Source organism: Alexandromys fortis, unplaced genomic scaffold (assembly GCF_014885135.2).
Source record: "Alexandromys fortis isolate MF-2015 unplaced genomic scaffold, M_Fortis_MF-2015_v1.1 scaffold_82, whole genome shotgun sequence".
NCBI classification, from domain to species: Eukaryota; Metazoa; Chordata; class Mammalia; order Rodentia; family Cricetidae; genus Alexandromys; species Alexandromys fortis.
This window is the reverse complement of record NW_026067963.1, coordinates 3,520,561-3,534,209: the sequence shown is the minus strand read 5'-3', so window position 1 is coordinate 3,534,209 and position 13,649 is coordinate 3,520,561. Positions and strand designations below refer to the sequence as shown.

General features: G+C 43.7%; 1 pseudogene; it reads left to right on the top strand.

The window, feature by feature from the left end:
- Window positions 1-900: 900 nt before the first annotated feature.
- Window positions 901-1,068, top strand: LOC126508377 (cytochrome b-c1 complex subunit 10-like; annotated as a pseudogene).
- The last annotated feature ends 12,581 nt before the right edge of the window (window positions 1,069-13,649 follow it).

The following is a 13,649-nucleotide window of genomic DNA, read 5'->3' as shown; positions in this document are numbered from 1 at the left end:
AGAGGGCCACTGAAAACCTTACTCATGTTCTCTCTATTTCTCTCTGTCTTTCTCTGTACTCTGTCTGTGCCTGCCTCTCTCTCTCTCTCTCTCTCTCTCTCTCTCTCTCTCTCTCTCTCTCTCTCTCTCTCTTTCTCTCTGTCTCAGGTAGCACAGGCTGGCCTTGCAATGTAGCTGAGGATGATCTTGGACTCCTTCCTGATCCTCTTGCCTCCACCTGCCTAGTGCTGCTATTTTTGTTATTACAGGTCCATGCTACTATGCCTGGCCTTTTCTTCCTTTTGCCTTTAACCAAACACATTCCTCTTCTATTATGTAACATTAAAATGAATGACTTTAATCAATCACAGTATTTAAATTCCCGAGTAAAGCAAGTATTTTGAAGTGGAGTGGGAACAGTGATAATGGCAGCATCTTATACACCTAACTTCATTGATACTTGGTGACAGTGATGACTTGAGAATCTAAGTGAAGCCTTAATGGGCTTTGCACACAGAGGGCACAAGCTCAGTGCAGTGTTACACAAATGTCAGAGGAGATGGCAGCAATCAAGACTCCTTATCCAGATCACCTTATCCAGTGTCGGGCAGAGCCAGAGGGCCAACAATTCCTGGCTTTGTCTCTTATTACAAAACACCTTCACCTTGGCATCAACAACAGACTGCAGGGGCTGGGAGACTAGCATCCATAGAATATGTGCTTAGCCTGCTCAAGGCCTTGTGTTCAACCCTAGCACCTACCATCCCTCCCCCAAAGAAAAACAAACTTCTTGTAACAATGCAGAAAAATCAGGAGACGGGTTTACATTCGGAATTATGGACATAGCGTGAAAACAGATTATCAAGACACTACTGTTGAGCCACAGATCAGAGTGACCCTGAGTATTCGGACCTGATCACAATGCTGAGCAGGTTCCTGGGCCCATGCTACTGTGAATCACCCAGAAACTTGACCCCTGCAGCCATGTAGGGTCCTATAGATGCTGTGGGGATGTTGGGGGTCATGGACTGGCAGCTGATGCTAGTCTGGGTATCCTGCATCAGTGGCAAGTTTAAGAAGGATGACTAAATAGCCAATCCTCCACCAGTCTCTGTGGCTTCACACCACAGGATACCTGAGGAATAGCACACACAGTTCTATAGCATGGACACTTTAGCACAGGGGGAAGGCTCTATGTTCACAGACACTTGACATATCTTGATGCCTGTCTCATTAAACACCATTTCTCATCCCTGCAAACAAACAAATGAGCAGGTAAATAAGACACAGCAAAGGTTGGTCTCATGCAATCTGGTGAATGTGTGTGTTTTGTGTATGTATGTGTGTGCAGGTGCACCCATGTGTATCCTGTACATGTGCGTGTGTGAATGCATGTGTGCATGCATATATAATTGTGCACATATGTGTATATTTGTGTGATACGTGTGTGTGTGTGTGTTGGGACAGAACAACCTTATACATGCTAAGCACATGCTTCACTACTGAGCTCCTTCCCCAGCCCAGGCTAGTTGTTCCTAATAGCTGTCATTGCTGTTCACAAGAGCTGATTTAAGGAAACTGAGCAGAAGCATCATCTTTGTGAGCAGTGCCACAATGGTGGCCCGTCCTTATAAAGTGGCAAATGAAATGGACAAACACACCCGATAGGACATTTTCAGTAACTGTTTCAGAAGACCAAATGGTTTATTTGGGCTCGCTCTACTGCAATGACTTTAGCGCTTCCCTTACTGTAGGTGCGAGCTTAGTCATCCTGCAACCCACACATTCCCTCGGAGTTTCCCACCTACGGCTGCTCTACAGAGGACTTGCCTATAAATAGCTGGAAGGCACCGGTGCTTAGAAAACGCCCCATCACCACAGTATACTACATATTTACAAGTACAGTTCTGACGCAAGTTCTAGTACAATTGAGAACAAACCATTTGAAAGCTGTTCCTCCAGACCTCTGTGGGCGATGTCCTTGGACAAGAATATATCAACATTATCAATTATTTATTGGCCCCCGCAGGTGTTGCTTCTGCACAGGGCCCTGCACATGCTCTCTTGTGATTAAACAGAGTTAGAAGCTCCTTCTGCCAGTGACAATTGTAAAAGTTCGTTTGGGAGCTGAGCTCTGAAAGTCTCTTTACATACTTACATCTGTTGGTAACCTATAGTGCTAGCGGTCTATACATAACCCTTTGAGATACCCTGGTCCCGTAGATTGAAACATAGGTCACAGTGATGCTATGAATGACCACCAGCAACAGCAATGCCATGACCTTGGAACACCATGCAGACAATGTTATGAGAGCAAACTTGGGGAGCAATTGCAGGAAGGGTCTAATAATCTTATTTTCTAGGCCAAGGCTAATCTAGCCATGGTGAGGAGGGTGAGGAGGAGCCAGGAATGACCTGGAGTTCTGGGCCACAATCTCTGTGAACTAGGCAGCCAGGGCAACAGGTAGAGGTTGGAGCCTGAATGGAAGAATGCTTGTTATGGGTTGAATTAGGTTACTTCCAAAACTATATTGAATTCCCAGGCCTCAGCATCTTAGAATATGGCCTTATTTGGAAGCATGGTTTATGTAGAGATTAAAATAAAGTCATTATCATGAATTCAATCTAACCAGCATTGCACAAAAGGGCATTGGAACACAGAAACACAGCCGTACAGAGGGAAAAGTCTGAGCACAGGAAGAGTCTGGGCAGGCACAGGCAAGAAGATTGTTTGGGATTATCATGGTGTACTCAGAAGCTGTGGAGCATACTTTTAGAAGATTCCAAAAAATGGGTGTACAAGTGTAAAGATTGGAGATTGGATCCCTGGAGTGTGCTAAAATGCTGGGCAGGTGTAGTGAGCCCTGAAACCCTGGGCAGGTGTAGTGAGCCCTGGAATGCTGGGCAGGTATAGTAAGCCCTCTCTGTCTCAATATCACTTGTAGAGTGTGTTGGAGGAAAACATCTGATATCAGCCCCTGGGCTCCACACATTTGCACACATGTACACACACTCACAAAAACAAACACCACATACTCCCTCCCCCACAGAAACCCAAAAGCTAAAGGAAGCAAAAGAAGTTCTTTGTTCAAGTTGTTGGAGGAAGCAGTCCTGTCAAGACCTCCATTCCAAGGATTAGTTTGCTAGGCTGTAAACCCCTTGTTGCTAAGCCGTCCTGCTGATAGCAGTTTGTCACTGCAGTTTTTCAGATTAGGACACATTAGGGCAGATTAGCTCAGACACTTCCTCCATTCCCGTTGCTACCAGCAGGACTTTACCTACAGAAGAATTATGTCCACTGAGCTTGTCTATAAAATGCATCCCAAAACACTGACTAAGAAAATGAGTGAACATGTGAGATGCTACCAACAGTTCTTATGCCCAAGGTCAAGGCCAAATGTAAAGACTCTCAAGTGGAACTGAAACATCTTAAAATCCTTTCTTCTTAATATCAGGCTTGTTAATAATCCCGACTACCATAAGTAGAAAGACGCAAAAGCCAGGAGCCATGCTTAGCTCTGCCATGAGAAAGGCTGACGAGTTTCTCCTCATCTTCCTTTGGAGTCAGTTCTTCCTGCAGCTCACTACCTACTCTTCACCAGCTGCTGCTTTCTTTCTACAGGATGAAACCTGTGGAGGAAGGGTTTCATTGGTCTCTAAAGATGCTGCATAAGCTTTTAAGTGTTTTATGAGTGGATTGGCCTTCAACATGACCATTCAGTATCCCAGGAAATGGTGTATCATTAGTTAATAACAATAGTTGAATTTTAAAAAGACATTAAATTAGAAAGGGTTTGAAGGGAGAGAAAATGTAGCTGAATGACGCTCAGTGAAAACAGAGTTAGAGGAAGAATTTCTGTTGATCTTGAAAGAAGAGGAACGCTTACTAATTAATGCACACTCCTGATAGTTCCATTGCTAGATGACCAACAACACCAAATACCTTAAGGAGTTTTTGAAATTAATAAGACATGTGAGGTTTTTCAAAGGTTTAATAGGTTGGTCAAATAATGGAGGTGGAGGACAGAGGACAAGGGCATCATATACACATAAATTTAGCATCCTTGCCCCAGACCATTGATAGATATCTGTATATCCCCAGATATCCCTCTGTATATTCCTTAAGAAGTCAGAGGTCTGCCTTTAAAAAAAAACAAAAAAAAAAAACAAAAAAAAAAAACAAAAACCATTCTTTTGATGGGATGGAGGATTTTTATCTTCTAGATTGAAGATTAAGAGATTCAATATTATGCCAATTAGTTTTAACGGTCAGTGCAACACAACCTAGAATTACCTGGGAAGCAAGTTTTAATGAGGAATTATCTAGATCAGGTTGGGCTGAGGGAATAAGGGATTGTCTTAATTACTATTTGATGTAGGAAGACCAGCCCACTATGGGCAGCACCTTTCCCAAGGCAGGGAGTACTAACAGTTTAAACAGGAGAAAGTGAGCTGCAAGAAAAAAAGCAAGTAAGGCTGCATGTCTTTAATATCTTAGTACATTAGCATTTCCTGTTCACCATCTAACACATAAAACAAGCTAGAGAAAAGGAGTGTAGCTTCTCAGCTATAGTACTTCCTACCATGCGTAAGGCCCTGGATTCAACCCCTGGCATCGCAAAGGAAAAACAAATAGCTTAAATAACTGTTATCAACTACTAGTGATGCAAGAAAAATGAAAAGAAAATTACTTGAGAAATTTTAGAGAAATGTATATTTTCACTCGATATTGACCAAAGTGAAATTTGATATAATTGCTCTTAAAAACTAATAAAGAATGTACACCAAGACTCATCATGATTTTTCTCCTTTAATTCAATAAATATGCTTAGTTTCTTTCATTTAAATGACATAATAAAATATAAATATCTATGTTTAAATATATGTATATATCTTTATATTAAAATATAAGCATATTTATGTATAAAGACCCAAAATATTATCTTTATGTTTTATATTTTAATGTATTTTTTTGTATAAAAATCTCATATCCACCAGGCAGGCTTTGAATTTTTCATCCTCCTGTCTCAGCTTCCTGAATGCTGTGGTTGTAGGCATGAGCATCGTGCCTAGCTCTAAAGATGTTTCACATAGCTTGCTTCGTAATGGCAAAAAGTTGAAAACAACCTTAACATTTAGCCAGAGAGGATTGATTAAATAACTAATATCATGACCATTCAACAGAATAATGATCAAGACAAAAGTCTTCAACGGTCATTTGTTTTATAGTGCTGATGTTCTCTGGTGAACGAATAGTGGCGGTTTCACAATACCATGAGCAGTATGCTTGCAATTTCCTAATTGTTTTCAGGAAATGCTTTTCAGTGGTGTTTCACATACACATGTATATATATAGCACCCCTGAAAGGAAACAAACCAAATTTCAAAAGATGATTTTTATGCTTATGAATGAATTTCCTTTATCTTAATTTTTCCGTAGGTTTTTTTTTTCCATGCTGAAATGTGAAATAAAGGAAGAAGATAATGGCTTCTTGGAAATTTACCCTGTTACCTCTGGGTGGTCTGGTCTATCCATTCGTCTCCAGCTAGGGCTGACCAGTGCTCTTTATTATGCACGATCCTTCCCACCTCGCTTGCACAAAGCATGTTACAAATGATTTCCCTCTCTGATTTCTATAGACAAAGGGTTGAAACACTGCAGGGAAAGGAGAGGCAATGAAGAAGCAGGGCAAAAGCAGGCTACGTGTTGTTGGCAGGACCTTAAAGAAAATTCGACTCTGGTTTTAAAGCCCCAAACTTGAACGCCTCCACCGCACTCTGCTCCATTGTATGAGCCCATTTGGCTGGCTCATGTCTTCTCATCAGCTGGGACCTGGCCTTTGCATAATTGGAACGCGAATGAAAAGTTGGTTTCTCCTGCTGTCTCAGCCTTCTCTAAGACCTCCAAATGAAATGTTTTCCCAATTTTAAAGAGCCCTCCTCCCTTTCTGAGACTGTGAGCTGCCTGGAGCTGGGCTTCTTTCATGTAGCTGCTGTATCTGCAGTCAATGTTAACTTCGTGAACCTGTTCATGTAGACTCATTACACGGTTTATTATCTATTTTTGGATTATGTAATTTTCTGGTGACTAGATATTGCTAGTTGGAGGTATTGTAAGATTTATTGATTTAGTGCTTGCTTCAGATAAAAATGATAAAGCAAGGACCTCCTTAAAAAAAATCCAGACAACATAATTCTGTCACACGGGGAGAGCCTGTAAGTAGAGAGACATCTTATCTGTGGTAGAAGAAAGAATTAGTGTTGGAAGTGGGGACATTTGTCCATTCTTTGTCGGATTTAATCTCTGCTGTGCTCATAATTCAAGTTGTACCTTTCACTTTCTCAGAGATCCAGCATCTCAATTTAAAGCAGAATAATAAATGCCTTCCATAGAAAACACATGATTGGGTCAAAAGCCCAGTCAAAGTGAAGCTAGCTCAAAGTATACAGATACCTTGCAAGTTCAATCAGTTTCTTATAGGAATATATTAAACGGCAAGGTGTCATTGAATGACTAATATTTTGATTAAAGACAATACAACTTATATTTGTATAAAACTCATGTTGGAGGCTGAACAGTAAATGAAGTGTGCCTGATTAAATGAATCAGTTATTAACATCTCCAAAGTCCCTTTAGGCATTAACATGAAAAGTGACGTGGATGTGATAGATGGGCGCATTTGATGTGAATTCAAGTTCTATGCCTCTAAAATAGTATGGCTTACAAATTAGGTTTGCAATTTTAAAGACTGTTAGTGTTTTAATTAAACTTAAGAATTAAAGTATATCTTAATGACACAGGTTCCACACATGTTTAAATTAAAATGGCTCTCTATGAAGGATGTGCAAGTCTCTGGAGAGTTTACTGGGAAAGCAGATTTATGTAAATGAGCACTTCATTGCCAGCGTTGATCATTTAACTCTGCCAGGTGCAATTTGGGTGCAACTCTGCCAATGGTGCTGGCAAAAGTTCCTCTACTTAAGTAAAAGTTCTTTGATGCAAAAAATTTGTGCTAAAAATTGGTCACAAATAACAGGGTTTCAAAGCTGCTGAATCCTGGCGTTATTGACACTCTCCCCGGGCATGTAGAGGCTCACTGCAGCTGGTAAATAAGAGCATATTCTGCCCGTTCCCATCAGGGTTGGTTCTCAATGACATGAATCTTAAAACAAGGTAGGAATGGAAAAGTCAAGGTCTCGGAACATATGTAGTGTGTATCTGTCTTACAAGAGTGGTTCGGGGATTTTAAAGCCCTGTTAGTAGCTCATTATCTGCAGAACTCTTATTTTGGGACTTTGAATTTAAATAACCACACAGGGGGTGTGTGGAGATGGCTCAGAGGTTAAGAGCATTGGCTGCTCTTCCAGAGGTCTGAGTTCACCTCCCAGCAACCATATGATGGCTCACAACCATCTATAATGAGATCTAGTGTGTTCTTCTGGACTGCAGGCATACATGCAGGCAGAACACTATATACATAATAAATAAATAAATTTTAAATAGCCACATGGGGTGAAGCAATAACAACAGTTTGAATCTAGCTAAGTAAATAGTGCTGGGTTTTTAGGTACAAAAACCATGTCTTTTAGCATGAATCTTTTGTTTGCTTTGTTTCAAGTCATAGTACCTAGGCTGGTATGGAACTTGCTACACAGAAGGGTATAACCTCCTGGTTGCCCAGCTTGCACCCCCAGGGTGGGGCATCAACAGGCCTGTGTCACCTTGCCTGGCTTATGCCATGCTGAGGATCAAATCAAAGGCTTAGTGTATTTTAGGCTAACACTCTACTGACTGAGCTCCATTCCCAGCCTACCTACATCATTTAATAGCCATAGTAAGACATCGGCAATCTTTTTCCATTTATGAAAGCTGCTTATTCTCCGTCCCAGAGAACTGAATAACACGAAGAGTCACCATATTCACTCCGAGATGACATTGACTCTAAAATGACATCCATTGCTTGGTATCCTTGCTAAGAGCTTCTTAATGGCTAAGTGCAAAGAGCAACATCAGAACCTCTCTTACTTGGCGTCTCCCTGTGGTTTTCTGCTGGAAACCCTCCCTGTTGGTCCTAGGTTCAGCTCTCTCCCGGCCCCCTCCACCACTCTCAGAGCTCTGCTTTCTACCCAAGCCTTACCTGCCCGTGTTTCACAGGGTTCTAGCTATTGATCACTTTCTCTTCTAACTCTACAAACCTTCTTTTACCTTAACCTCTCTCAGTATGGTACTAACTCCCATAATTATCTTTAGCTCTGTACTTCCAACTGATGGAGTGCAGGTACCAATGAGATATATTACTTGCTCTGCCCTTGGCCTTTCAGCCTCCTCAGATTCCTTCTCAATCAGTGGTGTTGCTCAGGCTGCAGACTTGAAGACACAGTTCAACCACGCTTACTCATTTTCCCCCTACCCTCCCCTGTCCACTTTTTCAATTATAGTAGAAACATATATTTTAGATTGGATTCTACTGTCGCCACTGCTAGAATATCGCGAAAATTCTTCCTTTTGTCTTCGTAGAATCCTAGTAAATCTAGCTTATCAATTTATCAGTCTTACCATTCTCTGTGAGAAAGGAATCTATGGTAAGCTTTGCTTTGCCAAGGTGTCTTAGCAGCCACCTGGCAGGTTGATCTAACCTTCTCACCTTGTGGCACAACACCATCATCTACAAAGTTCATGCTGGGCACTCGTGCAATCAAGTTAAAAACCAAAGCTTCCTAATGTGGCAAGCTTACAGTTCTGCATTCCTAGCCTCCCTGACGTGTAGGCAACCCAACCGGTGGGCCACACAATGGATACGCCAGCTAGGGTTTCCTTTCAAAGCCACGGCCAGCGAGTCATTTTCTCTAGCAAAACAGGATGGGACTGTGGGAGGGCTCAAGCTATGCGTGTGGTGTGGTGCTAAGCACACCTCTCTCCAACTTGCTAGTCCAGCCTCCCCGATCTGAGGGATGGAAGCCTGCCTCCCTGAGACCATTCCATAACATCCGCTTGGAAGAGTTCTCTGTTCCTCCTTCCCCTCTTCCTCCTCTTTCTGTCCTTTTCTTTGCTGTCTCCGTTTCTCCTTCTCTTTCCTTTTGTTGCCTTTTTTTTTTCATTTTGATCTTTTAAAATGTTATTTTGTCTGTTTTTCTTTTCTTTATGTGTATAAGTGTTGTGTCTTTCTGTGGGTAAGTGCAACACGTGGGTACAGTGCTAAAGAGTCCAGAAGGGGGCTTCTGATCCCCAGAACTGGAGGTTGCAGCCATGTTGGCACCATCATGTGGGTGCTGGGATCTTCTGCTAGGGCGGAAGGTGGTCCTGACCGCTAAGCTCTCTCTTCAGGTCCTCATTTCAATCTCTTGACATTTTGCCAACAGGTTGATGGCTTTGTTTGCTGCACACATGATTGGTTATTGGGGTGCGAGGTTGGGATGCAAAGCTTTTAGCTAAGACACTGCCCAACCAAATGTACTTCGTAGAGAAGAAAATCATTTTCAGATAAATGGAGCGAGCAGAGAGCATCCATCATCCTGATTACGTGAACCGCCACCCCGTCTTTCCGGTCAGAGCATACGCACTGCAGAAGACTTCTGGAGGTCAGAAGAATTCATATTCTTATTTATAAATTTCAACAAGCCTTCGCAGTTTCGCAGAGAACCCTAAGTAGTTTTTGAGTCACGAGTTCTTCTTTTCTTACTCTGTTGCCAAGAAGATCTCTTGTAGATAGCTCTCAGCCATTAATCATTTCAAGTATCCCAGGCCTGGAGTCTCCGGAGCTGTGCAGTTCATCACCTGAACATAATCTCAAAGCTCCTGGCACCACTCCTCCAGCCGATGCTGCTTTGACCTCTTCTTTGATATCCAGAAATTGGTGTCTCCCCGTGTATATTCTCAATGATTCCTTGTTTCCATCGGACACAGGGTGGGGGGTGGCTATGATGTCTTTGTAGACCAATTGCATTTCTTTTTTAGCAATAATTTTTATTTGTGGAATAGTGTGAGGCATAGTCTTTTAATGCATCAAACTTAGAGTGAAAAAAAACCAACAACGCCAGAATTTTTAGAGAATGTCTCATCCATCCCCCTGCCTCCACGCAGTTGTCATGGGCTTTTCTCGTTGAGTAAATCGGATGATTGATCTGGCTCCACCACACCAGAGTAGGGAATAGTTTAGTGCACAAAAGGCTCAATAGAAGAGCAAGATAGGATGGGCTTTAGTCAAAGAGAAGGCCGTGTGCGTTCTGTCAAAGCTAACGGATGCCAGGGGTAGGTGTGCAGAGACTATGGAGTCTGAGCAGGATTCCCCAGGGTGGGCTGGAATGCCAGCCACTCACGGTCCTGTCAGAATCAAGTGACTGAGAGAAATGGGCTCCAGGCTTCCTCTCTGCAGATGCTGGTCTGTGTTCAAACAGCAATGATTAGCACTCCGTTCTCTCTCAGGTGCGTTGTCCTTCAGGAAAGATCATAAGGACTATTGACCATTGAGTTACAGCTTCAAAAGCAGCAAGTGTTCTGTGGAGAAAATCAGTCTGGTTTCGTGGGGGGAAAGCAGGCCATTCTGGGAAAATGATGATGCTAACGGCCCCTAAAACGCAGTGTACAAGGCAGCAGCAAATTCGCCAGCCAGATGGGAGCAGTCAAGGGAACCGATTGTTTAACAAAGGTCTCCATGGTGTCAAGTTTGTTCTCTCTGACTGGGCCTCTGGTACCTGAGGCCGAGGGCTTTTATGCCCATCTTGCAACATTTGCCATCTGCCCGAGCCTGTGTTTTTAGAGTTAATTTATTTCTTATTTCATTAGACCGGAAGGAAACCTTAGAGATCATCTGGCCTTTTAGTGGCAATTAATATGCTTTAAACAGCCAGGCACCAGGGTGTGTGTGTGTGTGTGTGTGTGTGTGTGTGTGTGTGTGTGTAAGAGAGAGGCCGACAGAGATAGACAGAGACACAGAGACAGAGGGTGGGGGTGGGAGGACAGCAGGACACACACAGTGCGCATGTCTGCATGTACCCAGGGACAGATCAGAGCCATTGGACAGAGCTTTCCATTGCTAGGTCTTTAACTGTCTTATTTTATAGAGGGTGAAACTGAGTCTACGCACACACTGATATCTGAACTGGGAATAAAATTTTCCTTCCATCCTAGAAGAATTACTTTAAAAACAATTAAGAAAACAAGTCTACAGGAAACTGGAAAATTATGAATTGTGTGACTGCTTTCACAGCTTTGTCTCCTTTTTTTGCATCTTAGGAGCCAGAAGACAAGAAACAGAGGCGTGGGACAAAACCAAGGGAGCTGTCAGTGAGGAGCAGCCCCTTCCTTCATGGCCTCGTTTTTCAACACCCAAAGTAGGCTCATTTCTTTACTCCTCGCCCGCTATGGGGTGGCGTCTTTGAATAGCGGAGGAAGTTCTCCGTTCCTTGAACTCCTGTGGGTAGGGAACATTAAGTGATGTAATTGATGTTTGGAAATATTAGTGTTTAATTAGTATCCAAGAAATGGCAAGCATTTCTGGACCATTGTTTAGAAGAAAGCAGCTTTACAGAAATGACACCCCCTTCCAGAAAACCTCTCTGTTTCCCTGAGGCCCGCTGTCAGCACTCTGCACACAGGACACGCTGTTTGACTTCCTGACCTCGTCAGCTTCGCTCTTTGTAGTTCCAGATCTGTGAGAGCAGTGTGGTTACCCTCCTGCCCTGCCTGAGGTGCTCCCTGCCCACCGCTCCAACTCCCCCTTGGCAGAGATCTTTTGGTAGTGTCTAGTGGTGGCTAAGGAGGCTGGGCATCACTGGGGAACTCCCTCTGAAACTTCTGACAGGGACAACCATCAGATTGCGGAGACACTCTGGGATGGAGTCCTCCAGTGTGTGTGGATGTTTCCGCTTCTGAAGTGCTCCCCCTGTGACTCTGACAGAGGTCCTGCTTACGGAACCTCTGCTCAGACCCTAACCCCGTGTCTGCCCTATTTGCTGTTTCTCTCCTCTGACTGCACTGGCTGAGAAGTGCTGGGGAGCTGTCACACTACAGGCCGCTGTCACCTCCAGAGCTTTGTGGTCCCTGACCTCAGCTGGGAGCTGGCTGTTGTCCATGTGTCCGCCAAGAGTCTTCACTGACGGACCCTGCCCACTCTTTCCTAATTACTTCAAATCCTTCATGTGTCCTGGTTTCTCTTTCCTCTCAGTTTCAACAGGTGAGTTTTCCTCCTCCTTGGACACATCACAGTTTTATTTTCATGATAGAATAGAAATTCTCCACGTTTTGCAATACTGCCCGCAAGCCTACTTGTGGGCTGTCCGTTCTTCTCACCCTGTTTGGCTGAGGAGGCACAACTTCTACCTGTGCTCTCTGGCTCTTATCTCTCCTTCCCTGATCCAGGAAGTACAATTTAGAATTTCAAAGATCTATATTTTTTCATTATCCTAAGAATTTGGCCCATTTTACACTGTTGGCTGCTGCTGCTACGTGGACTCGCGTGTGTTTGTGAGGGTCAGGGGTCAACATGGACTCCCCTCCTCAATTTCCCTTCATCTTATTTTTTGAGACAGGCTCTTTCAGAGCCTAGACCTTGCCAGTGAGCTTCCCCCACCCCCAAATCTTACCCCTACCTCCTACACACTGGGGCTGCAGGCGTATTCCACTGTGCAAGGCTTTTTATGTGGGTGTGGCGGATCCGAACTCAGATTTTCACGCTTGCATGGCAAACTCTTTGACCAAGCCATCTCCCGGGCCCTTGTTCTCTCCTACTGTTAACATCACACCATCATTTACATATCCGCATCAGTGTAATTGTTACAGAAACGCGCACGTGTAAAAACCACTTTCAGAGACAAGAGTCTCGCTTTAGTGTCTCCGCTGGCTTTGAACTTAAGGTCTTTCTGCCCCAGCCTCCTCAGGACTGGGAAGACAGATGTGTGTCTGTATGCAGGCATAGCGTTATTTTTTCAGAAACACTTCTTGTTCTGATTTTTGCTGTTGATGATAATTTGACCATTTGGCTCAGGGTTTCTCAGTGTCAGCACTGTCCACCCTGTTTGGCAGAGGAAGCATGACTTCTACCTGAAGCTCACCCTTCCCATTCCCATTTGGGGCTAGATAATTTTTCGTTGTGAGTATCCTGGGCAGCATCCTTGGCCTCCACCCGCAAGATGTCAGCCACACACATCTTTTAGGTATGCCAACCAGGAAAGACTGAAGATGGACTTTTCCTGCCTGGTTGAGAACTGCAGCATTTAGGTGAAACTGTCTCTTCAGGAGTGCTTAGTCTCTTTGTTTCCTCTTTCACCTCTGCTTTCTCTCTTGTCTTCCCCTTCTTTCACCTCTGGTGGAGTGGCTGAGGCTAGGGGGGATTTTATGTGTAATCTTGGCAGCCTGTGAGAAACCTCCGGTATGCAAATACTTACTTTGCCGCTCCTGCAAGACTGTGACTGGGGTGCCTGCTTCCTGAGGAGCCTCTGGGACTCAGAGCTTTTCTCCTTTGCTGACAAAGGCTGTCCAACCCTCCACAAGCTTACTGTTGGGAACAGTTGTTCGTTTTGGCAAGGGCAGTTTAATTCTTTCCGAGTTTATTCAAACCCCGGGGCCATTTGGAGGCTCCCTAGGTGTGATACCCTGTTCCCAAGCCCCTGTATTTTTGTGGAGCTCACTCCAGGTTATTATGAGGGACCATGGAAGCTCAACTTTCTCAGTA